Below are 27,397 nucleotides of genomic sequence, written 5' to 3'. Positions count from 1 at the left end.
AACACTAGAGAATTGAAAAATTATTGTAATGTGCTCAGGGAGGGGTTGCAGGTCTGCGTTAAATTTGATGCCGAACCGACCATGGCAAAACCCACTAAAAGCGCAAAATGTTGTTGTTTCTGAACCCAATCTCTTAGAAAGACCAGGCTTGAACAGAGACCTGTCTTAAATTAATCTGGGATGTGTACATGTATTCTTAACAACTTGTGTACCTTGGAAACATATTTGATTATGAAAAATTGGGTTCTCAGTAAAAGCAAAGGGGCGTTTCTTCAAAAGATTGTAAAATGGTAGCATCACTCTGACTCACAACTCAGTACCCCAGTCAGGCGACAGAGAATCCTCTAGCCTATCAGGATCCTCAGAGGGTTGGGCAGAGAAAGTCAGCCTTCCCACCCACTTTTAAAAGACATAAAAAGAGCCACTGAGGCCCAGGTAGGGACTGCTCTTTCCACTTTCTTGCGAAGCACTTTGACGGACGACTTCAAATTCAGGCAATATTCAGAGACCAGAACTTAGAAAACCAGACTCCAGATTCCAGAACTTTGAAGCAGAAGGCCTACTGCAAGCTAAAAGTATTCTCAGCTGGCCTTACAATTTTGCAAACTGATTTACCCCAGACTGCCAAGGGGCACATCAGAATAAAACAGCCGGGCTGTGCTGGCTGATTCTTTGGCCAAGAACTTTTGCCAGAACCAGACCCAGACAGCAGTGCTGTATCCAGAACCGCAGACCAGACCAGACTGCTGTGCAGTGCCAAGAACTTTTGCCAGAATCAGAGCCAGAGACCCAGACCATCAGAGCAGAGCTAACCCAGATAGCTGTGACTTCAGAACCACCCGCTAGAAGTCCAGTCTAAACCTGTTGACCAGATCTTGACAGCCTATTTCAAATTTATAGTGTGAGTATCCAGCCAGAACTGTGCAGAACCAATCTCTTAGTCTAAAATAATCTCATACCATCCATTTCAACCTATTTAGAACTGCATAGAAATCGTGCGTCCATTCTGTGATTTCAAATCTGTGAAAGTGTCATTTGTCATTTGAATCTTACTTTATTTCTGAGAATCTACCTCCACTAAATTGTCCGTATCTTTTGAACCACATGTCCTAGAAGCGAGATTTAACTTTCATTTTAAAGCTAAGAACCTAAGCTTTCCAACAAGCCCTTTCCATTCCTTATAGTTTTCCCGTTATCATGATCGTCGCACTCGGAAAAAGTGCAGCAAATTGCAATTTGACTCAATTTCTCCAGCTGTCAAAAATAGCTGTCTTTTGCTTGCAACTGCTGAACTCGGTTTTCAACCTGATAATCATTCATGAATCACTGATAGTGTTGACCTGAACCAATCTTAAGTAGCTATCACCTACCCTGAATCTCCTATAGGGAATTAAAATCATTTTTAGCATATTTTTCACTTCATTGCAAATCACATTTAAAAGTATTTCTGCCTGTTTTAAAGCATACCGGTTGCTCTAGGCTTGCTAGGGGGGAACTGGAATATTGCATTTGATTGTATTCCTGAAAACTGTGTGCTCCCCTTCCATCTCCCTATATTGCATAGCGGGGAGTGAATTGTCAAAAGAAAAAGTGATCATATTATCTCTTGTTGAAACCATATCAGTTTATTTTTGTGCTGCATTCTTTCCATCATTGCTTTTCCTTGAAACCATAAAAGTATTCTCTGCTACCTTATCCTTTCTATACTAACTCCTCACTGATTGAAAAGAGTGTGCAATTGTAACATTACCCATTGTTGATCAACATTATATTCATTAGGGTGCTATCAAATATTAATTTATTCATAAAAGGTGTGATATATATATTGTTTAATTTTTCAAATACATCTTTTCATTTGCAAAACAAACCTACTTCTTGGCTCAGTGAGGTCAGGGGGATTCAAAGAGAGGGGCGTTATACAAGGGTTTATCATCCAGATCTATGAACTTGTCATAAAAATATATAAATAAGGGCTTCCATTGGGCATCCCAGACTAGGCACTGACTTAGTTGGAGTACTGAATTGGAGTCACTTAACACCATGAGTGTGTCTTGTGTACGATTTGCTTTCTTTTAACAATGAATTGTGTTCCATTTAAATTGCCCAGTAATCAAGAATTGTTGATTAAAAATCACTTTCTTTAGTGCACCTTTAGAATCAAACCATAATGCATTTGACATTTGTGCACACTGCAGTGGGGGGAGGCTACCTCACAGTGTCACATATGTGAAATTCTGCAATCACATTGCGCTTGATCGTGCATCTTCCTGGCTTTCACATATTGGTGCAAATCGTGCTCTAATTGTGCCCTTGCCAATGCAAGGAGAACCCATAATATGTCTACAGGTTGAAACAAAGCTAAAAGACCCTAAAACAAGCTCATGGTTCCAGGCAATAGTATCCAGCCTATAGAACAAGACTCCAGTGCCATAACAAGTCTTTCAGGAAGCGATAAGAGAGGAATAGGTAAGAGGAATTCCCATCAGAGAGGGATATTATTGGCTTCATCTCCCCGATTTCACACCACAGCAAATCAGAGTGGATGATTAATGCTGCCTATCTGACTGGCTGGTATTCAGAGCCTTCCAGCCAATTAGGTAGTGTTGAATATTCCAAATTCCTGATTGGCTGAGACCTAAGTTTGCCTGATTTGACAGAATATGGATTACATTGTGCCCCACCAGAGAGGCTAGGAGCTCGGCCACAAAAGAACATCAACACAGCAGAGCAGATTTAAGGTAAAGATGGCTGTGGCTGCCATTCCACCTTTTTCACGGAGGCCCCACTTGAATTCCACAAAACATGATGTGAGTCTAAACAAGGGCCTGATGCCTTCAAGAAGCTCTACAAATTCAAACGTATGCGTAGAACCAAAAACATGGACCTTGATTTAGAAAATCATCGCTGTGTGTCCATGCAAAAACCCAGAACCCCCAAAATATATATCTAAGCCCAAATATGGGTCTTGTGATCCAAAAACAGCAACACGTCCATACAAGAGCATGGAATACACAAAACACCAATATATGTATAGACAAGATCCCTGTGCTCCTAAAAAATGTCTATGGGTCCAAACAAATTCTCAGAGCTCTTAAAAGTGTCAAGACAAAAGAAGAGAGAGAGAGAGAGAGAGAGATCATGGTCGATCTGAGCAGGGGCTCAGAACTTACAAATATCGAAATAGAATCCAAAAAAAGACCTAAATACCCCAAAAGATTAACACAAGTCCAAACAAGACCCCACAGCCCCCAAAATATGACAAAAGTTCAAACTTTAACTCATATGCTAAACATCTTCCAATGGGCTCACATGATGACTTGAAGAGGCAGAACATGGCTCTGCAACAACTCAAGGCCCAGAGTCACCAAGACATCATTATTGGTCAAAGCACTGGCCAAGGTTTAAACAATGGGCTAAAGCTCGGAAGACATGACTTTGGGTCCAAGCACTCCAAACACAGCTAAAGGAAAAAACTACCTCGAGCCAGATACATGGCTTACAAGGGCCTAGAGCCTCGAAATCCTGACTACAGGCCAGATACCGTCCTCTAACTCCAAAACATGGCTACAGTCCAGATTTGGTTGTCAGACCGATACAAAACATGGTTGTGGTACCATCCTGATTAATGGGCTTAATATATTAGTGAAACTGGCAGTTAGTAAAGGGGTTGGATGCCCGGCAGGGGCACTATGTATTGGTGCAAACAGCCCTGTGCTCATTAGGGAGTATGATAGATTTGGTAACTTCCCTTTTATTCTTAGTGCTATTGTAAAAATCTTGAGAAAGTTCCATGAATTGCTATTGATTAATGTGTACTCCCATCCTAGGGGGGGCCCATGTGGAGGCAGTGATTAAAGTGATCTCTGATACCATTGAAGGTTGGATGCTGGAGTCACCCAACTCTGAGAACATGGTAGTAAGAGATTTTAATGCATACTGTGATAAAGCCACAATTATAATTTTATGAATGGGAACAATTATGTGGAGAATTTGATGCAATGGCATCACCAGAATTGGGCAGGGTGGGAAATGTAACACCTCCCTTCCACAAATAACTAATGGAATCAAATGGCTAGAATTGTTCCAGAATTAGGGATTTTCTTACTTAAATATAGATAGTACAGAGGAAAAAAAATCCACGTGGACTAATGGAAAAGTTGGTTACCGAGTGGATTATATGTTTGTTAGTGAGGACACACGTGAGCAGTTGAAATAATTTGAACATATTTTGACCCCTCACAGTGATCACACAGTGCTTAAATGCAAACTAAAAAAGGCAGGTAATAAAAAGACCCATAACATAGGTGAAAAGATGAATATCCAGACCACGGTGGGTGGGAATAGGACACTATGGACCGACAGAAACGTAATGATATTTGATGAAATGTTTAACTTACTCCCCATTGACAGCGTGGCGATGGCTTGATCAGGTATGAACGGGTTGGGCGATCTGCTTTGTATGATATTGATGACTTCTAACATAGTGTCACACAACAACGAGGGAAAAAAACATACCATTATGTATGATAGAGATAACCATATTGAGAAAAAAACAATGAATGGGGGAATAAGGAGAATAAAACACACCACAGGTGTGGATGATGACCACAAATGTAAAATGGAAGCTACCCTACGTATGAAATATAAAAACTGACTGAAGGCCCACAAATACGATACTTAAAATGCAAATTGGAGAACAAAATGTAAGCTATGTAAGCCCAATGACTCAAGGAAATGTTGATACTACCTCCATGACAGCCTCTAAGTGAGGATCGTAATAAGGATATGAATGTGCTACCTGTGGAGGAATGGGTAGAGTATGTTAGTCAACTCTATTATGTGGATCATAACGAGCACCGGTTGATTATAAAGCTGTGGGGGAATAACCAACTAGAACCTTCCTTTGGCTATGCAGATATCCTGAAGATTATTAATAAAAATGAACACATACCGAGCCCCTGGGCCGGAAGGGCTAGCTAATGCAGTCATGAAACGTAACCCAGTGTCAACAAAGAAGTGTACCCCTGTACGATTCTCTGAAGGTGGAAACCAATAGTTTGCTTGATAGATTCTACTGTTTAGGCTATCAAGAGTAAGTATATATTGGGTCTCTACAGTTTGAGATCCACAAATGTTGGTCTATGAATACCCACCCCCAAATCTGGTAAAGATTACAACAATTTAATCAAAAAGCATTGAGAATGAGAGGTTAACCAATCAATTTGTTTTACTTCACAAAAAAGATGATTATCAGAATGAAAAATAGACATGAAAATGGAAATCACAATTAGTTAATGATCATCATACTGACATAAAAACTGAAATCATGAATGGTTGGCAATTGATGCAAACTAAATATTTGAGTGTGCAATGTTGAGTATAAACTGTGACACATACATAAACTTCATGATTTAGTTCACAAGGAAGAATAATTGAAAAACAGAAAGGAATTCATAAAACAATTGTGTTGATCCCAGAAGCATAGAGCTTACTTCTTGTGTTTAGTGGGACAGTGAAAATGAAATTGAGAAACACTCATTGGCAGGCTTATTTTGTGCATACTCTTGTTGCCGTTCAAGTTAATTCATCTCCCCTAGGTGTGGGCTGACGGTCAATAAACCAATTTTAGACTGACCCATTGTTAACACTGGGGAAATTAGGGTCTTAATGTTACCCTGAGTTTAAACTATATTTGATCAGAGAGTATTGTTTCAGGGTCTTATGATTGGAATGATCTTAATCTATGTGGAAGGATCTAATGTAGCAAGATCTCAATTAAGGGAACCAGTCCAAATGTAGTTGTTTCCTGTGGCCTTCACGTTTCGGTAGACACAAGCTATTCAAATGTCACCTTCATCAGGGCTCCATGTCGGGGACCCTACCGGGGCTTGAATCCCAATTCCCGAGTCTGAATATCCATGGGGAGCAGCACAGCTAGCTGTGGTGGTAACAATGAGAAATTGTTTGGTAAGAACTGCCTGGTGGTTGCAGAGGAGTGGCCTGTTGATGCAGTCTCTCTGGGTGTCTTTGAGAATAGGTGGTACCTGAGTGTAGTCCTGCAAGTCTTTACTGCGGGTGTGTCATTCCTCCAATTTGCCCTTCTAGAAGCAGTTCCTGGCGTTGTAAATCTGATCCTCCCTCATTGCTACAGCAAAATCCTCTTGTTCAAAATGTTCCAGGATTACTGTACCATTTCTCATGCAAACAAAATCCTGCCTGTCTTCTCAATTTGCTCGCTGCCTCTATGTGCTCACTGAACTCACTGGAGTGTCCCCACACGCTGCCGGTATCGACTTTCTCCATTTCGGCCCACGAGGAGCCTGGCCGTATAGAAATGGCTGCCTCCGTTTCCCTGGCAACTGGGAGACACAACAACAGCAGCCGGCGCTCAACTGCCACGGCCTTGGGTCGCCATTGGCCCGCAACGCCTTGCAGTCCCTCCCCCACCACCTTAAAGGTGGAGGGAGGGGACCGCCAGACAAAGCCGCCCGGCAAAGGCCCAGGAACAGGGCCCTTGCACTCATCCGCTCTGCTGTGTGCGAGAGTGAATGAGGAGGAGAACCCATCCATCTCCGGCAGTGAAGACACTAGAGTGTCCCCACACACTGCCAGCATCGACTTTCTCCATTTTGTCCCACAAGGAGCCTGGCCGTGCAGAAATGGCTGCCTCTGTTTCCCTGGCAACTGGGAAACAACAACAGCAGCCGGAGCTCAACCGCCACAGCGTTGGGTCGCCATTGGCCCGCGGCACCTTGCAGTCCCTCCCCCGCCACCTTAAAGGTAGAGGGAGGTGACCCCCAGGCAAAGCTGCCAGGCAAAGGCCCAGGAACAAGGCCCTTGCTCACATCCGCTCTGCTGCGAGAGCGAATGAGGAGGAGAACCCATCCATCTCCGGCAGAGAAGACACCGGAGTGTCCCCCCACACTGTCGGCATCGACTTTCTCCATTTCGTCCCACAAGGAGCCTGGCTGTGCAGAAATGGCTGCCTCTGTTTCCCTGGCAACTGAGAAACACAACAACAGCAGCCGGAGCTGAACCGCTGCGGCCTTGGGTCACCATTGGCCTGCGGCCCCTTGCGGTCCCTCCCCTGCCACCTTAAAGGTGGAGGGAGGTGACCCCCAGGCAAAGCCGCCAGGCAAAGGCCCAGGACAAGGCCCTTGCTCTCATCTGCTCTCTGCTGCTCAACGATGTCCCCCCGCATCTCCTCCAACAAGGTAAGAGCTCATCACCACAGCTCACAGAAAGAATGGCCCGCCTGTGCACCCACACCGCAGCCCCCACATTCCACTCTGTACCTACCTCACAGCGCTCCAGAAATGAACGCCTCTGCTCGAGGTTCACCCTCCCTTCCACTGCCCCACACGCTCTGAGCACGTACCCATATATGGGAGTCTCATCCCCACCTTGTAAGCACTGCAGCTCATACCTTTGGTCCCGCCTCCAAAGCAAGGCACCAGTTCACTGCATCCAGAACTACCAGCAGAGACTACCCAGCCCTGTGACCCTCACCCGACCAGCTCCACCCAAAGTCAAGGCAGGTGCCCCCACATACAAAAATTCTGGTACTCTCCAGCCACCCACAGCACCCATGTAGGGGAAGCCGTTAAAACAGACCACACTGCACCTTACGCGGCTAGATCACTCGAACGTGCATATCCCACTGCCGCAGGCACCACCATGACTATTATATCGACCGCCGCCTCCTTGACTGTTGCTGCCTCTACTGCTAATATTGCTGCCCCTAATGATCATATGGTTGCCCCTTTGATTGATACTGCACCCATGATTTATGCTGCCTACACTGTTGCCCCATGGCTGATGTTGATGTTGCCCTCATGGCTGATGCTGCCCCCATGGTTGATGCTGTACCCATGGTTGATGTTGCTGACACTGTTTCCCCCATGATTGATACTACCCCCATGACTAATGCTGCCCCCATGGTTGATGTTGCTTACACAGGTGCCCCCATGGTTGATGTTGTCCCCATGGTTGATGTTGCTTACAATGTTGCCCCCATGATTGATGCTAATCCCATGATTGATGCTGCCCTCATGATTGATACTGCCCCCATGGTTGATGTTGCCCCCATGGTTAATGTTGCTTACACAGGTGCCCCCATGGTTGATGTTGCCCCCAGGGTTGATGCTGCCCCCATGGTTGATGCTGCCCCCATGGTTGATGTTGCTTACACTGTTGCCCCCATGGCTGATGTTGCCCACATAGCTGATGTTGCTTACACTATTGCCCACATGGCTGATGTTGCCCCCATGGTTGATGCTGCCCCCATGGTTGATGTTGCCCCCATGGTTGATGTTGCTTACACTGTTGCCCCCATGATTGATACTACCGACACAGGTGCCCCCGTGATTGATGTTGCCCCCATAGCTGATGTTGCTTACACTGCTTCCCCATGGCTGATGTTGCCCCCATGGTTGATGTTGCCTACACTGTTGCCCCCCCTGGTTGATGCTGCCAACATTGTCAATAACATTGCACCCATGACTAATACTACCTCCCCTAACCCATCAACTATACTCAAGTGTGCTCTTATCAATGCACAGTCTCTCCCAGCCCACGCTCTGGACATTCATGACTTTCTCTGTAATGCTAACCTCGATCTACTGCTCATTAGCGAGACCTGGCTTCATGAAGCCTCAAGCCCAGCCCTTGCCCTGCTGGAAGGATACACCATTTTCAGACAAGATCGAGGGACTCAGAAAGGAGGAGTGGTAGCACTAATCTCCAAGCAGTCCATCCCCATCAGAAGAATCCAAGGAGACCTATCCCATAACTGTGACTATATGCTCATCAAAATCACCCCGTCAGCAAACTGCACTATCACCGTCCATGTCACATATCGCCCATCCTGGCCGGTCACAGAATTCCAAGAAGCACTCATCCACGCTCTTGTGGACAACTTAAAGAAATCTACCATGTCCATCTCCCTGGGAGACATAGGGCCTAATTCCGAGATTGGTGGTAGTCATGGGGCTATTCGCGCCATGACTGCCACCAATAACGGGTCCGGCACCGGTGTTGTTCAATGGGGACTTACCGGTGTAGTCCGACCCTGGCGTGACCGGTAAGTCCCCATTAAACAAGCCATTCCCCATTCCCATTTGAGCCCCCATAGGGCTCAATGGGAATGGGGAGGGCGCTAATAACAGGATTGCGACTTGCAAGCCTGTTATTAGCGCCCTGGTCCATTAGCGGGACCCGTAAGGGACATGTGGTCGGACCACATGTTCCTTACGGTCCCCGCCAAGGGACCTTGGAATAGGGCGGTAAGGGATTACCGGCACCGGTCTCCTTACCGGTGCCAGTAATCCCTTACTGCCCAGGTCGTAATGACCCCCATAACATCGGCCTCAATGATCCTGCTGATCGGAATGCAGCCTCCCTCAACAATGCCCTCTCCATACTGGGCTTCAAACAAGCAGTGACAGAACCTACCCATAACAAAGGACGCACTTTGGACTGGATCTCCCACTACAATTGTCCTCCCTCTATCTCAGCCATGACCCCCATTCCTTGGTCAGATCACTCCGCCATCCATTTCCACCTAATCTTCACCAAAACACCCTCCACCACCACCACCACAGCACTGCTGCCCGGCCTCACCAGAAGCTCCAAACAACTCACAAAGGAAAGACTACTACCTCATCTCCAGATCCCTGAACTCAAACCTCTGTTTACCAACAACCCAGACACCCTCGCTGCCACTTACAACTCTATCATCTCTCAAGCCGTAGACACCATTGCCCCACTCACCCAAAGAAAAGCCAAAACCACCAAACAAACTAACTCATGGTTCACTCCGGAACTCCTCAAGCTGCGAACAAAAAAAATGTCAGCCCTCACAGCATTGCGAACCAATCCTAGCGACACCACTAAACTTGCCTTCAAAAACATTGCCAAACATTATGAAGCCGCTGTCATCACAGCAAAAGCTAACTCCTTCAACTCTAGGATAGCCAACGCTAAATCAGGTTCCAGGGAAATCCTTGCGATCTTCACAGAATTGGAAACACCCGCCACCCCTCCAGACTCCCTTATCAAAGACAAAGAATGGTGTAACAAAATCCAAGAAGCTATGCTCAACAAATTGAACACCCTGCAAGAAAAAATCATCAGCTACCAGAAGGCATTAAAACAACAACTTTCCAACCTACACTTGAACACACCAACTGAAATCCCAGCATTCTCATTCCAAGAAATGAAAGAACAGGACTTCCTAGCTATACTCAACTCCATCAAGCCATCAAACTGTAAGGGTGACTCCTGCCCAGCTCAGCTCATCCAGGACAGCGCCCCCGCCCTGGCACCATTCGTTACTGCGTTCATCAACACATCCTTAAAAATCCAACCAAATGCCCTCATGCCTTAAAGAAGCTTGGGTACATCCTGTTAAGGATTTCAATCAGGCGACACAGTATCAGCCTAGTATGCAGCGCACGACTGAAATGCTTATTTATTTATATATAGATTCAATATTTGAGAGAAACACCACTCATATCACACACCCTTTTCATAAACCCCGGGTCACGATGGACCAGGAACCAGGCTGGTGGGTAAAGGTAATATTTATTTATTTATTTAAAAATTCAAACGAAATCATACACGTTTTAATAAATGGGGCAGCAATCACCAATGTGATGATAATAACAATAGGAATGTAGGCAATGCACTTAATTCAACCCTTTAGTAACACAGATAGAAAACACCAGGGAATAGAAACACTTTTGGATTTTCGGAAAGATAGCACTCAAGTTAGGATTTCCCCCTGCAATGTTCCCTCAACCCACAAATAATCACTTCTGAATGGATATAAGGAAGCAGCACGCAGTTAGGAATATGAATCTGGAAATGGAATTCAAATCTAACTTTCCCTCCTCAAATGAGAGTGAAAAACGGATTTGAAACCCTTGCAATGTTAAAATAACACTCGGTAATGGCTGAATAAAACAATGAATGTTTATAAAAATCTTGAAACTAAAACAATTCTTTACTGGAGCAACACTGGAAAGATAATAGAAATCACAAGCAATTGATTGAGCAAAAGCATACAATTCGAAATTGAATGGAAGATTTACAACAGTTTATAATCAAAATGACACGTGGGAACTTTTGCAAGTATTTCGATTCCCGCCTGGAATTAACCAAACGGTTTTTGATAAAAGTTTAGTCGGGGTGTAGCTATAGATCTTAGGTACAATCTGGAACTGAAATTAGGTCTCTAGCTGGTAAATCGAGTGAGTTATGCTAGATATAGTGAGGTTCGTTTTTAGGAAAATAGAGCAGAGAAAAACAGAAAAGCGGCTTTAAAATGGATTGCAAACTTGACTTAAACTGGATTTAATGACTAAGCAAAAGAGAATGTCACCAGTGAATTTCCACAGTTACGCGGCCGTTATAACCCTTCACGTGGTGTACCCCGTTTCCATCATGGAAAATTAATTTATTTAATCAAAATCGCTAATGGCTTATGTTCTATGTGAAACAAAAATGGAGAGGTAAATCGGCGCTGACACTTGGAATCAAAGGCGGGGTTTCACAGATAATGCTGCCAATTTTAATAAGATATCGGCATCAGAATAGGATAGCTTAGAGATTGTGATAGAACAAAGCAAGGCAAGGTATACTATGGTTTTCTATGGTTCCTATTGATACTCACAGTCCACTTTTTAGTTTTTGGATTTTGGACAGTCAAGGGTTCTGGTCACTACATGATAAGGCGCCTGGTAAGACAGCTGGGCAGTTCTGGTCACCGGATGGAACTAGACTGGCACTGGACTGGCACTGTACTGGTCACTGGATACTACAGATCAGCTGGATGGCATGTTTGCAGCAGGCATGCATTTAGTGATCAGCAAGCCAGGTTAATTCAGGATGTTCCCCAAAACACCACAGCTTTTCCCTTGGTTATTGGGATTACTTTAGAATTGAGGCCTAGCTGAAGCAGGATCAGCAATGCTTGGCCTTGTAGTTGGGATCTGGAGTCTAGATGGATGAATGCAAGATGAAGACAGGAACAGACAGGAACAGATCGGAACAGGACGCCGGCGTAGGAAATCAGGAATCAGTGTCTCCAGGGTCTTGTCAGGGACCCTTATTAATAGTGCAAAATGACATCATCAAGATAGAGGCTGGGGAGGGTTAACTACGCACGCCCCTAAACTACTTGGATTGGGCAGGGGAGCTAGTCTCCGCCTCGCTCTCAGTTGGTTGGAGAATAATGTCAGGTTTATGGGGTTAGTTTTACAGTGTCCAGAAACCTCCCATAGTCACTGGAACTAAAATCTAATTTTGCCACAAACATATATTTACACAATTGCAACCTCTTAGCAAATCAGATATACAGGTTACATATTTTGTGCATCACATTTCAGTCCAAACCTCCATTCCGTTGAGGCCTGGTTTAGCTTTTTTTTTTACCAGTTTTTTACGCTTTTCAATGGGATTTATATTACTCAAAATTCTACAACTTTATACAGAGGTGGGGATTGTGATTGGGATGTATATACAAAATTTTACATTTGCAACATGGATGCTTTTCTTGTGATCCAACATATATCACCATTTCTGTCCCCGAGGTGTCAATACATTCTATCAAGTTTTAAACTAAAGCCCACAAATTCACTTTTACACTGCAAAAATTCTACATTTCTACAAAGTTTTGCTGCCGAGATACAAGTCTTTAAAGTTTCCTTATTAAATAGTCTTTAGAAACAAATGGGACTCACTGGATCATTTTTTTTTCTTTTCAACTGACACCAACTGGCATTTCCTTCAAAGCAGGATGGGGGTTTCTCGGCCTGATTGAAGTTTTATTGTCCCTCACGCCTTCCCTGGGAGCTTCATTGTCCTGGGTCCCAGCAGAGACGATAGTCTCCCTCTAATTATCAAGGGGTTGCACAGATCTGCTGAGAGAGATAGCCCTTCCTTTTGGCAGAAACCTGTTTTTCAGCTTTGCAACTCCAGCCACCCTGGTTTTATACTCTTTCATTTTCTGATCTTATATCTAGAATTAAACAAGCCTGTTGCATCAAATAACACATGTGATATAGCCCCACCAGCAACAAACCCCTTCATATTGCTAAAAACGGCAAAGCTTTCATTTACCAGTGTACTGTTTCAAACACAGGCATTCGTTTTTCTTTAATTTGCAAAACAATTTTTTTACACGTGGTGCAAAGCTAACATTTCTTTCTTTAATTTGGTTTTGGCATCTTCATCAGATTCCCACACTGTCTTCGTATCCAAAGACATTTTTCTTGAAGACAGGAGTTTTATCTGAACACTGATATATGAAACTGACCAAGCTCAGAAAGTTGGAGTTCCTTTGAACAACTGGCATTTGCTACATTGTGAAGAAAATAAACGCGCGTTCCCGTGTGAGTGAAAATAAAGATCTTGTTGATTTTCTTCATAGCTAACTTGACAGGGTCTGTCATCCAGGAATTATGCCCGGTTTTGCAGAGGCACCATGAATTATCCTGGGCATGGCAGGGCCTTTTCAATTACAGTGCTTACAGAAGGAATGGAAGGAATTAGCGTCAAAGCAGCATTTTAAAGAGTGAAAAGGTTTCATTTTGAAGGGGAATATTGGGTTTTCAGCAAAGCAATGCTGCTTTTTGGCTTAATTCCATTTATATGCTTCAGAGCACACTGGCATGCTCCTGCAGTGTGTCCCCTATTTCATCCTGCCTGAAGTGTGTGTGGCAGGATGATGCAGCCATCTTTTTGGTTGTTGCAAAATGCAGTTTTGAGGTACTGCCGCGCACAGGAGCTAGCGCAGCCATTTTGCTGTTTCTTGCGCAAATGCAGCTTAGTGATGTGGTAAAGCACAGCTGAGTGGGTCAATATATCCCTCAGTCCATTGCTGAAAAAACCCACTCTGGATCCTAAAACCCCAGGAAACTACAGGCCCATTACCATGGTACCCCTCCTACTGAAGATTCTGGATAAAGCAGCATACCTACAAGTCCAGAAATACTTAGAGACTCATCACTTACTAGGTCTTCGACAGTCAGGCTTTCGGCCTAACCATGGAACAGAGACCACCCTACTGGACCTTAAGAACCAAATAGATGACCTCAGGGACATTGGCAAGCCTCTCCTCCTGCTACTCCTTGGACTTATCTGTGGCCTTCGACTTGGTTGACCATGACACATTATGCCACCACCTCTCTACGGCAGGCAACTACTCACCCAATGCCACTGCTTGGATCTCCTCCTTCCTTAGCGGTAGAGCAATGAAGGTTTTCTCAGACCAGGCCTGCACTCAGCCCGACCTAATCAAATGTGGAGTTTCACAAGGATCTTGCATCTCGCCCACCTTGTACAACCTATTCACAAGGTCACTATTCAACTATCTGGACCCCATGGGCATCACATACACAAAATATGCTTATGATACTCAGGTCCTCATTCCCCTCTCAGGTGACTAGGAGGCGGACCAGATAATCCTTAACGCCATCTACGCCACCATCCAGACCTGGATGGCTGAAAACTGGCTTTTTCACAACAGCAAAAAGACAGAACTCCTACTCATCGGATCACCAGTAACAATCAGAACACTGGGGCTAAAATATGACTCCTTCATCATCGACAACACTCTCATCCCGGTATCCCAGTCGGTCAAAACTCTGGGGGTATACTTAGACTCTAACCTCACCATGGTTAGACAGGTGAACGCTATATCATCGGCAGCAGCCTATCACTCGAAACTCATACCGGCAGCCAGGCCATTCTTAACGCAACAAAACTGCCTCACCAGCTCTAGAGCTATTATTGGGTCTCACCTCGACTACTGTAACACACTGTTGCTAGGCACCTCAGCTCTCAGAGCAGCCACAGGCATCTCCAGAAGAGACCACATCTTGGCCACTAGGAAATCAGTCCACTGGCTACCATCAAGGAACGTATCCTCTTTAAGTCCCTGGCACTAACCCACAATTGTCTCCATGGCACAGCACCCTGTTACCTCTCACAAAGATTTACCATACCTCCCTCTAACAGACCTACCAGATCAACTTACACTAACCGCTTAACCATTCCCAAAAGTCTAAGAGTCCGTGCAGGTGGCTCAAGCTTCCCTGTCATCGCTGCTACCAACTGCAACCTACTTCCCCCCACCCTCAGAAGCATTGAGTCCCACGCAGCTTTTAGGAAAGCAATCAAAACAATGCTGTTCATGTAACTATATGGTAAAATACAATGATTTCATGTATGTTTCCATGTCTGCACTTCTACCTGTAAGGCACATACTACCTGTAACCCTCGCATTGCCTCTCAGGTCATATAACTAAGACACCTTCTTGAAACAGCGCCTCAATGCCTCTAGGCTGTTACACGCTTTACAAATACAAAAATAAAATAAAATAAAACTCTGTTGCAGTCAGTATAAAGATCTCTGACACCATTGAATGTTGGATGCTGGAGTCACCCAATTCTGAGATCATGGTAGTAGGAGATTTTAATGCATACTGAGATAAAGCCACAATTATCATATATGAATGGGAACAATTATGTGGTGAATTTGATGCAATGGCACCACCAGAATTGGGTAGGGGTGGGAAATGTAACATCTGCCTTGCACAAGTAACTAACGGAATCAATTGGCTAGAATTGTTCCAGAATTAGGGACTTTCTTACTTTAATATAGATAGTAGAGGGGAAGAACAATCCATGTGGACTAATTGAAAAGTTGGTTACCGAGTGGATTATGAACGGGTGAGTGATATGATTAGTATGATATTAATGACTTCTAACAGAGTCAGTGTCACACAACAAAGAGGGAAAAAAACATACCATTATGTATGATAGAGATAACCATATTGAGAAAGAAACAATGAATGGGGGAATAGGAGAATAAAACACACCACATGTGTGGACGATGACCACAAATGTAAAATGGAAGCTACCCTACGTATGAAATATAAGAACTGACTGAAGGCCCACAAATACGATATTAAAAATGCATTATTGGAGATAAAAATGTAAGCTATGTAAGCCCAATGACTCAAAGAACTGTTGATATTTATTTAGACAGCATCTAATTGAGAATGGTAATAAGGATATGAATGTGATACCTGTGGAGGAATGGGTAGAGTATGTTAGTCAACTCTATTATGTGGAGCATAACGAGCACTGGTTGAGTATAAAGCATTAGGGGAATAACCAACTAGAACCTCCCTTTGGCTATGCAGATATCCTGAAGATTATTGGTATCCGTACATATTATCCCCATCAAAAATGTCTCCGTACATATGGTTGTTTGTCTCGCCATAGGCAATATTTTTTGGGGGGGTAATTTGTGGGAGCAGGGGCTGTGGGGGTGTCCCTCGCACATTTAAAAATAATGCGGGGCTTGCGGGGTGACCCCCGCAGGGTCCATGGCTCAATATTGCTGCAAAAATATTGCGATATTTTTGTATCGCAATATTTTTGCGGGGATATTAACACATGGAACCAAGTTATTATTAAAATGAACACATACAGAGCCCCTAGGCCAGAAGGTCTAGCTAATGCAGTCATGAAACGTAACCCAGCCAAATGGGCTAAACTATTTTTAAATGTTACTGCTATCTGGAAAAGTGGGGAAATTCTGGTGAGATGGAGGAAAGCTATATTAGTACTCATCTTTAAAAAGGGAGTGAGATCTAGTCCGGGTAATTACCGTTTGTTGGCTATGGCAGACACAAGCTGCAAGATCTTCTGCACTCTTTTGCTGAAAACCATCAACATGTGGATTAGTGAAAAGAACTTACTATCTTCACAGCAAGCTGGTTTTAGGCAAGGTCTGAGCACTCTGGATAATATGATCACACTGAACCACATTATCTCCGACATGATTGGTAACAAGGGAATAAGATGTATGTATTCTTTATTGATTACTCCAGAGCTTTTGACTGTGTTGATAGGTATAGGGTCTGCAATAAAATGTTGAATTGGGGTTCCTAAACACTACGTACACTCATACTACCGTGACCATCTGCCTGGACAAGGATGCTATTGCTACTCCCCCTGTGATCACTAGTATGGGTTTGAAACAGGGTTGTGCAGGATCGGCGGTATTATACAACCTATATGGTGCTGATATGAAGGAAGCCCTTGAATCTGTACATGGATATCCCCTGAAAGTCAGCAACATAAAAATAAGCTGGATGACATATGCAGATGACACTGTTATTATAAAACACCTATTGGTTTGCAGAGAAAGCTGAATGTGTTACGCACATTTGCAAAGAACAATTTGTGCATTAAAGCAAAAAAGAAACAAGATTACGATAAGTGGGTCATGAGGGCTTAAGAATAAAAAGCATAGATACAATTGGAAGATTGATAAGGAGGTATTGGGGGTAGTTCAAATGTACCCGTACTTGGGTATCCCGATAGTGAATAAACCTCCAACATTCTATGAAAAGTTATTAAAAGAAAAGATGATGAAAAAGTGGAATGTTATTGGGAGATATATGGTAAGAAAAGGGGGTTATTCCATTGAGGGCTTCCTTGAGATCTACAAAAGCAGCACTGTGCCTGCCATAGTGTATGCCTTAGAAACACTGGAGGCCAAATATATGACATGGTTTGATAAAATGGAGGGGAAATTATGGAGATCGGTCCTTAGATTACCAAAGGCTGTACCAGTAGAAGCCATAAAATGGACTTAAGCTTAGTATCCCTGACTACGCTGTGGAAGATACGCTGCAGTAAACTCTATAATAGGATAAAGCTATCAGAGAGGAATCAGGAAAGCCTATTGAGTGTCATAGCCATGAATATGGATAATAATACAAATCAAAATGTGCTAATGAAAAATCTACAGCTAACAGTTACATCCTTCCTCCATGATATTGGCCTGCCCATGCCAAGGGACGAAATTGAAACAATGAAAATTCAATGCCTAAAAAAAGATTCATTCTATTCCTCCATTTTAATATATTCCCGTGCTACGAGCATGTGGGGGCTTGGAGTTCTGTCCCGTCTGAAGAAAGAGTGTGCCGACTGTGCAGGCAAGAGGTGGAAACAACTAGGCACCTATGAACAGAGATTGTAACTGCTTGCAGGAATGTTATATTCTGGGCTATAGGGACCTGGCAAGTGATCATAGATGGTCACCACAGACCAATTCTGGAGCGCCATCCTCGCGTCAGAAACACTGTTGTACGTGGGAGCCGCCTACCACATCTGGAAAAGAACAACTGTTAAGATGCAAGAAATTAGATAAAGAATTAATTGTATTTTACTTGAACACTAACCCTATTGGATGGGACTATTAACTGTTCTTAATTCCACTGTTAGGGTGACTATGTATAGTTTCTTATTGTTTTTACCAATGTTATGCTGAAAATTTTAATTAACGCTATCTAATATGATATGATATGTACAGAATCTGCCATTAATGTTATGCAATGCAATGCATTTAATTGTTTGTCTGAAATGTGTATAAGGTTTTAACTAACCAATTGCACTATAAACTAAAAAATAATAAAAGATACAAAACATGGTTTTGGCAACAAAGGATTCTACTAAGCCCCCAAAACATGGCTGTTTGAGTGGAAGACGTGACTGAGCCTCAAAATGGCTGCTGTCTTCCGGCCCCTTCAGGGCCTGCTCAGTGCTCAGTGATGTATATAACTCTACAAGTGTAATTTTGCAGCCCTCTCACAGTGCGGCCGGGCTTTATATTTGTATGGACTGAATGGCTCCCCGTGCCCCATAGCTGCCAGTGCCATATCCAGCCCCCTAGAATTGCCGTATTGCATCACAAGCCTGTGCCTGCCCAGAGAAGAGGGTACTTATTCCACGCGGCTTGACCCGAAGGAGCCGAGCACAGTGAGCTGACCCACCAGGGCTGGGGACCGCATCCCCTCTGCCACCCGAGCCGGATGAGATCCCGGCATCGTTTCTCTTTGTCTCATTCTATACGAGGTGCTCTAGAAATATAGGTCAGTTAAGATGACAGTGTGTACGTTGCGGCAGTCCCTCTGGGTGGCTGATGCATGCGCGCGAGGCGAGGAAGTGATAGGAAAGCCACCATGCCTGACACCAGGGCAAGGCTGATGGATCAGGCGGGGAGCGAGACTACAGACGACAGAGAGCTGCAGGGAGACAGAGGAAACGAGCACAGAGGGAGGGAGAAAGAGAGGGAGCGAGAGAGAGGGAGAGAGAGAGAGAGAAAGCGAGAGAGATAGGGAGAGAGAGAGAGAAAGCGAGAGAGGGAGTGAGTGAGAGAGCTAGGAACTTGAGAGAGAGGATGAGAGAGAGGATGAGAGAGAGAGAGAGAAGTGGGGGAGAGAGGGAGCGAGGAACTTGAGAGAGGGTGAGAGAGAGAATGAGAAAGAGAGAGAAGCGGGAAAGAGAGAGACAGAGAGATAGAGAGGGTGAGAGAGAGAGAGAATGAGAAAGAGAGAGAGGGGGGATCTTGCGAGAGTGGGTGAGAGAATGAGAGAGAGAAGAGAAAGAGGGAGAGAGGAACTTGTGAAAGAGAGAGAGGTGGAACGATGGTAAATGGCGGGGGATGGCCAGAACACAGACAAATAGGAGAGGGCAAAACAAAAGGGGAGAACACAGATAAGAACGCATGGGAGGGGGAAGGCAAGAGGAGGAGGAGAGAAGGATTGAACAATAGACACTAAGATAGGGGAGGAGGCAAGGAATGAGAGGAGAACATGGGGAACTTTATAGATAGAAGGGGACGAGAAGAGCATCGTCAATCGAGAAATAACGGTAGAATGAGGAAAATCGAAATGTAATAATTGGGAGAAATAGGATAGGGTAAGAAGGAAGAAGAGGGAACAGGTGAATGAAGAATGGGTGGGAGGACGTAGAATAAAAGGGAGAAGACGAGAGAAGGTGACGAGGACAAAAGGTGGAGGGGGTACAAGGGGAGGAAGTGTGTGCTCGAGAGGGAAACAGTCTAGAGAGGGAAGAGAGGAGAGGGATGGGGATGCTGGTCACATTACAGAGGAATGGCGCAGAGAATTGATAAAGAGGGTCAAGGGTGACAAGAGCGAGTGGGGAAGAAGCAAATGGGAGTGACAGAGGAAGATGAGTGAGAACGTCAAGGGCAGGGCGGCAAGACGACCCAGATGATAGAAAGAAGACAGGCAGCTTAGGTGGAGAGAAGGAAAGAGGACGGTCGGGGGAAAGGATAGGCTGCAGAAAGAGGAGAGGGGAAAGAACTGACTCAAAAACATCGGGGCTTGAAACACACAGGAGAGTGACAATAACAGGAATTTGGGTTTGCAAAAAAATCAAGCACAGGTGAAATCTGCGGCCTGGAAATAGAAATTGTCCCGAATGTACATCAGTAGCTCAAATGCACCCATGCACCTTTTAAATCCTTTCCCGGACATACCGCAGTTCTCCCCCATGTCAGTTACCCTTCACTTACTTTCCTCCATCTTTCCTTCATGTCATCTCTCTATCACCCACCCCAGTGTCACCACCCATCCTTTCACCTCCTGACCTACCTTTATTACCCCCTGACCTCCTCTCACTCCTATCTCCTCAGCCCCCCTCTCACTCCACATCACTCATCTCCATTCCTACCCGTCCCCTCTCACTTCGTTCTACCCTCACAGCCAGCCTCATAGCTCAGTTTCTGTCATTTTCATTTCTACTTCTTCCCCTAACCCCCAGATTCTCTCAGCTCCCACCCTTCCCTCTTTATTCCCATCCCTATCTCTCTGTTTTGCACTACACTCCTGTACTAACCTTCTTTCTCTCAGCTCTACCTTTCCGTGTGAACACTCACTCTCATCTCTTTGCTTCAGTCCTTAGCTACATCTCTGCATGTCCCCACTACTTCTTCAATTTTCTTCATTTTCTCGCACTCACTCTTTTACTTTCTTTCTGTCTAGATAACTCTGTTCCTTCCTTCCTTCCTTCCTTCCTTCCTTCCTTCCTTCCTTCCTTCCTTCCTTCCTTCCTTCCTTCCTTCCTTCCTTCCTTCCTTCCTTCCTTCCTTCCTTCCTTCCTTCCTTCCTTCCTTCCTTCCTTCCTTCCTTCCTTCCTTCCTTCCTCCCTCCCTCCCTCCCTCCCTCCCTCCCTCCCTTCCTTCCTTCCTTCCTTCCTTCCTTCCTTCCTTCCTTCCTTCCTTCCTTCCTTCCTTTTCACACCACCCGCCTGGAGGTGGACGTGGAATCACCGGCACCATCACAAGATGGTGCCAGTGTTTCCACTTCCCCATTCCCATTGAGTCCTATGGGACTCAGTGGGAATGGGGATTTATCAAATTCCGCCTCCGGAATTCCCAGGACACCGGGGTCGTAATGCCCCGGTAATTCCGGGAATCACAGAGGCGGAATGGTAAAACGAGTCCGGCGGTAACCTGACGGTTTTTACGGCTGGGTTACCGTCGGACTCGTAATGTGGCCCATTCTCTTTTTTTCTGCCCTCCCTTGTCCTTTCAGATAGTTCAGTTAATTCAGCACTTGTTGCTGAGATTTTTGTTCACCCTGCAGATCACAGGTTTACTCAGCCTTTCATCCTTCTGGTGATCATACACTAGGAGCAAATGTATCTCATGAGTATTAATGATGGGTATCCTGAAAACCCTGCACGGATCTGGTCCTCGAGGCCTGAAGTTGGACAACACTGCATTAGATGATAGTAACACCTATATAAACGGTAAAACACACACTAGCAAGTGATATGTAGACATTGTATTGCTTTTCATTCTTTTTTCCACCCTCACTCTTTCACCCTCTTTTATTTTGCCACTACCATGAACACACATTCTTTCTTAAATTTTCTTTCTTATTCTTATTTCCCTCCCTCTTTCATTATTGTTCAGTTTTATTTATTGAACTCTAATTCTCCTCTTTCTTTTCCACTCTCGTTTTCCCATTTGCCCATCTGTCATCCTGATATCATGTCATTTTGATAACCCACCGCTGGGATACTTGCCCATTCTTGAGTACTCGCGACAGTGTTATTTCCCAACGTTGATAACTGCCACTAGGAGACTCTGACATTGGGATAAAAGGCCAGTGAGATATTTCAGCAAGTTAATAAAACACCACTGAGACACTTTACCACTTTAGTGCTGTGACTATTTGTCATTTTGATAATTGGTCGCTGGGAGACTTTTGCCAATTTGGATAACCGCCCACTATATTATCTGCCATTCTGATATCTGGTTACGAAGAAACCCTGCCATAGAAAACTGCCCATGGGAAAACCAGCCATTAGAATCATAGACCACTGAGATACTCTGCCACTCTAGTGTTCTTTCATAGTATAACTTTGCCACATTGATACTGTACCACTGTAATAATCTACCACAGTTACTTCTTTCATAGTATAACTTTGCCACATTGATACTGTACCACTGTAATAATCTACCACAGTTACTTCTTTCATAGTATAACTTTGCCACATTGATACTGTACCACTGTAATAATCTACCACAGTTACTGCACTGCCACTTTACTTTCCCTTTTGCCAACCTGTCAATAAGGCATTATGCCACTTTGACAAACTTGCCACTGTGAAATTGGACAACTTTGATTCTTTAACATTGTGATCATTTTCCGCTTTGATCATTTCAGCTCTGATAATTTGCTCCTGGAATAAATTGGCCAAGAATAATTTGCCACTTGAAGACCTTGCCACTGAATATTTTGCCACTGTGTTACCCTGCCCTGCATTTTAACCACTTAACTTCACAAGTGGGCGGAGTGTACACTGATTCCTTATGGGAACTCAAGGTAAACATACTTGCCCATAGCACTTAAGGGGTTAAAGCTCACAACAGTAATATCTGCCCACCACAATAATCTTGCAGTGGGGTATTTCGGGTTGCCGGAATACTCTCTGGTCTGAATAACCTTGCGAATGAGGCACTTACCCGATCTAATTAATCTGCAAGCAATTATCTAGATAACGACAAAGAAAAGGAAAGAAACATTCAATGCACAACAAGATACATGCAACCCACCTATTCTAGACCTCTCTGCAAACCAACCGCACAAACCACACTGAAATGCCTCTATCATGGAAGGACTGCCAGACAAGAATGACCCATAATGGCACCAGCACCAGTGAAGAAAGTCAAACAACGCATCCTACTAATCCTTGGAACCCACACATTCCGGGCAACCTCGCACAAACCCTGTTCAACGAGAGCCCTTTTGCAACATTTTGACCAGAATCGATCTATGTCTCACGATAACTATTTACCTACAGACCCTCACGATCAGCCATCCAAAGAAATCCTAACCAAACAGGGATAGAAGAAGAAAACATCACGGGTGGAATAAAGTATTGAAATGATATGATATGATATGATGTTTTATTTATTTTATTTGTATCGCGCTCGTGCACAAGTGTTTCAGAGCACGACAAGACAAGGGAGGGGAAACAGGGGAGAAACAGGGGAGAACAAAACAGCGATCTTACTAGGCCCAGTGACATTGAGAACGTGCAAGTGCATGGGAAAGGGAAAGGGGAAAAGTGCATGGAAGGGGAAGAGTGGAAAGTGCAGAGCAGAGGAGAACAGATAAATAATAATAAATACAAATAAATAGGTAATGAAGCAATAAACAGGTGTAGTGCGGTCAGCAAGTGGCAAGAGCTGTGTTTACGCCAGCAGAACTGGGTAGGTCTGATAAGTGCATAAAAGAAGAAAAATGGGCCGTATGGGACTGTAGGGGTTACAGATACAGTCCCCAGTGCAAGGGGTGGCCCGGAGGCAGTGCGGGAGGGTGGCGGGGTGAGCAGGTACCTGGGCCCGGGGGACAGAGGGTGGCCAGGTGCACAGTGCCAAGAGAGCAGATCAGCAGTGCAGAGGGGGAGCAAAGGCAGATGCAAAGAGGTGCTTCTGGAACCGGAGATGGTTCTCCTCAAGTTTTGGAGTGGCAGGGAGGATATGAAAAATGACTGACCGTGAGGGAGTTAGAGGTAGAGGAGCAAAGGGCTCGAGAGGGGAGGTATTTGCGGAGGGCTAGCTGAAGGTATTTTGAGCCCATGGAAGAACTAGAAAGATCCAAACCACCTGAAAACACAGTTCATCACCAGGGACTTTTGTGACAACAGAACACTGAGTGACAAACCCACAAGAACCCCCAAAAACAAAATCAACCCAACGCAGAACCTATGCAAGCTCCTCAGTGAAGAACCAGAGGCACAGACGGCCCACACCCAAACCCCCACCCAAAGTCAATCATTGCATCAAGATGCAGGAAAAACCAATGTCCAATCACCATACAGACACAACACCAAAAGACACACAAACCCTGGGAAACAAAAAATAGTCACTGCAATTTGGTCAATGCCAGATCGATGTCACAGCACAGAGATATACAAGCTCTTCGGCAAAGGGGTAACATATATGCTTTTCCCTACACAAACCTTGCTAAGGGATGACTTTAAGATAGTTGCAGACAAATCCTGCCCATTCTCTTTCAACTCAGACAGACCAACCTCAAAAGAAAAGGAGAAGAGTTGCATTACCTTAGCAGACAACGATTACCTAAGAATCGCAAAGGCACATCATTAAAGGTCTCAGATTGTGACACTCTTCTTTCACCTAGCTCTGGACTATCAAACCAGCCTATCCTTTCTACTCATCTACAGACCACCCAAAGACAAAAGGACCCCTGCAGGGAAATGTGTAGATGCCATAACCAGCATCACAATAGATCATGACCACCTGATTGCACTGGATGCTTTGAAGAGTAGAATACCAACTCGGCATAAACCAGTGACCTCATAACTATCCATCATGCATCCACAACAAATGGTTAAGAAGGGAGCAACCTATGCAACCGGATGGACTTTGTATGCAATCTTCTGCAGAAAAAGCCTAACTACAATCTCACCCCCAATTCACCTTGTTTGGAGTGACCACATGTTGCGATTCACTCTCCAAGGTGGGTACATGCCACCCATGTAAATCTAACTCCAATTGAGAAAAGAAACTGGTAATCCCTCAAAACATGGACCTCAAAACAAGGCTAGCATCCATAAAACCACCAAATGGTGGTAGTGTGTCTTCCTGGACACACTACCACCAGAAGAAAGAACTGAGGCACTCCAAAAAAGGATTACAGAAGCTCTAGAGTCTGTTGCACCGGAGAAACCCTTTGCCCCCTCACAGAACAAAATGGCTGCCAGATGGTTTTAGCACCATATCAAAGCACTGAAGAAAACTAACAGGAAACTCAAACCGGCTTGGAGGAAACATTACAGCCAACAAGAAAAAATTGCATACCAAAAACAGATAAGTATCTGTAAAGCAGAAATCTTAAAAGCACAAAATAGACACTATGCAGAACACATCTATTAAGCAAGCAACTCACATGAAGAGATGTTCGACATCATCAATGAGATATGAAACTAGACATTTTGCAATAATGTTCCCACTTCCTCACAGAAACTCTGTGGTGATCATGGAAACCATTTTAAAAACAAAGTTATCATCCAGCAAGTCATCAACACTATGACCCAGGACATCAACAACAATATCAACCATGTCTCAACCCCAGAGCTATCAGCAATACTTAACTACTTCACACTGATATCAATAGAAGACTTCACTAAGCTAGTGAAAGAAAGCACCAACGCTGGTTAACCTGTAGACCCTTTCCCACCAGAGAGTTACAAGAACATCCCCAGCAAAGAAACACCTGAAAAACACTTCTGTGACTTCATGAGCCATTCACTGGAAACAAGGGCAGTACCTAGGAGTTTCAAAGCTGCCTATGTTAAACCAATTCTCAAAGATATCTCATGGAACACAGACAACTGAACCAACTACCAGCCTATATCAAACACCCCTTTCCCGGGAAAACTACCACAAACCTAAGTATATGGACCAATCCTGACACGTGGAAACCAACCACCCACTAGACAAGACACACATTGGCTTCAGGCCTATGAGAGGAGCAGAATCTGCTATATCCACCATCTGGGATGACCTAAAAATGAACACTGCCTCCAACATCACTTCTGGGCTGATACTTTTATACCTTTCAGCTGCTTTTGACACAGCCAACCAAACAGCCCTCTTTAAAAGTGTGCAAGAAGCAGGGATAAGCAACACATCACTAGAGTGGATGAAATCATTCCTGACAGAAACAACGGAAACCACCTGGCTATCCTCTTTCAGCTCAATCTCACGCATACTCACATGTGATGTTTCATAAGACTCCTCCCTCGTACCACTACTCTTCAATATTTACATGACCCCACTCATGAAACATATCAAGGGATACAGCCTTACAGGATACAACTATGCAAATGATACTCAAATCATCTACAAAATCAATACCATTGAGGACATGGACCAAACCCTACCTTGGAATGCCTGACTACCTCACCAAAAAACTGCAACGGATCCAGAATGCAGCAGCAAGACCTCTTTTAAGACATCAGGAAAAAACATATGACATCAGCACTTAGATCCCTAGATTGGCCACCAGTCATTAAAATCATCTATTTCAAAACACTTTGCATTGTTCACAGAGCAACTCATGGCAAGGAGCAGAATTTCTGCTAGAAGAAATATCCATCTACAGACCAAGTAAATACTGTTGTTTAGCAATGACATAGTTCTTGAACCTAAACAATATACGAAAATAAAATATGGTCGATCAGCCTTTTCAAACATGCACTTTGATTTACCGACCTAATACGCCAAACATGGCCTATGGTCCAAAGAAATGTGCAGCTTTAATGCAAAGAGGCACATCACGAAGTTCTGCGTCCTAGCCTGGGACTCCAGGGTCACGTGATCCAAGCGGATTGACCTACCAGTGAAAGAGAGACTCAACATCGTTAACCACTGCACAATGGGTTTCAGCTTGATCAAGAAACAATTGGCGTAACAAGGATGTAAGTCTAATCCGAGATAAGACCACCCCTTCTAATCAGTATCACTACTAAACCTACTAAAAGTCCCTGTGCTCCTGAAAACACACCAAACATCAGCCAAATATACGCCGCCTGCGCACGGCAACCACAACAAACCACACCCACACAAACATAAAACTGCAAAACTCCACACCTCCTCCTAATTATACTCACACAACAGCAACACAGTCAAAGCACCCCTTCTCCACCTGCATACAAGGCCTTAGATATGGGCCCCAGGACCTGGACGCCCACCAACCCACACCACCTAAAAGCAAACCCACACAAAGTTACGTTTTTTTGTGAAACAAAACTACCAACACAACAGCAAAAGCCCTAATGCGCCCTCCCTCTCTTCCCACTAACAAACCCACCAATTCCTCTTTTTCTCTCAGATTCGCCTGCACCTGGAGACCATGGGTTATGCATGGTATACATCCCATTAACATAAGGTAACCTCTTTCCCAACCACTTTTTCTCTCTTTTTCATTCTCGTGCTCCTTTGATTACCCCTGCTTTCTTCTGTTTCATC

Source organism: Ambystoma mexicanum, chromosome 10 (assembly GCF_040938575.1).
Source record: "Ambystoma mexicanum isolate Mex_15411 chromosome 10, UKY_AmexF1_1, whole genome shotgun sequence".
Lineage (NCBI taxonomy): Eukaryota > Metazoa > Chordata > Amphibia > Caudata > Ambystomatidae > Ambystoma > Ambystoma mexicanum.
This window is presented reverse-complemented; position numbering follows the sequence as displayed.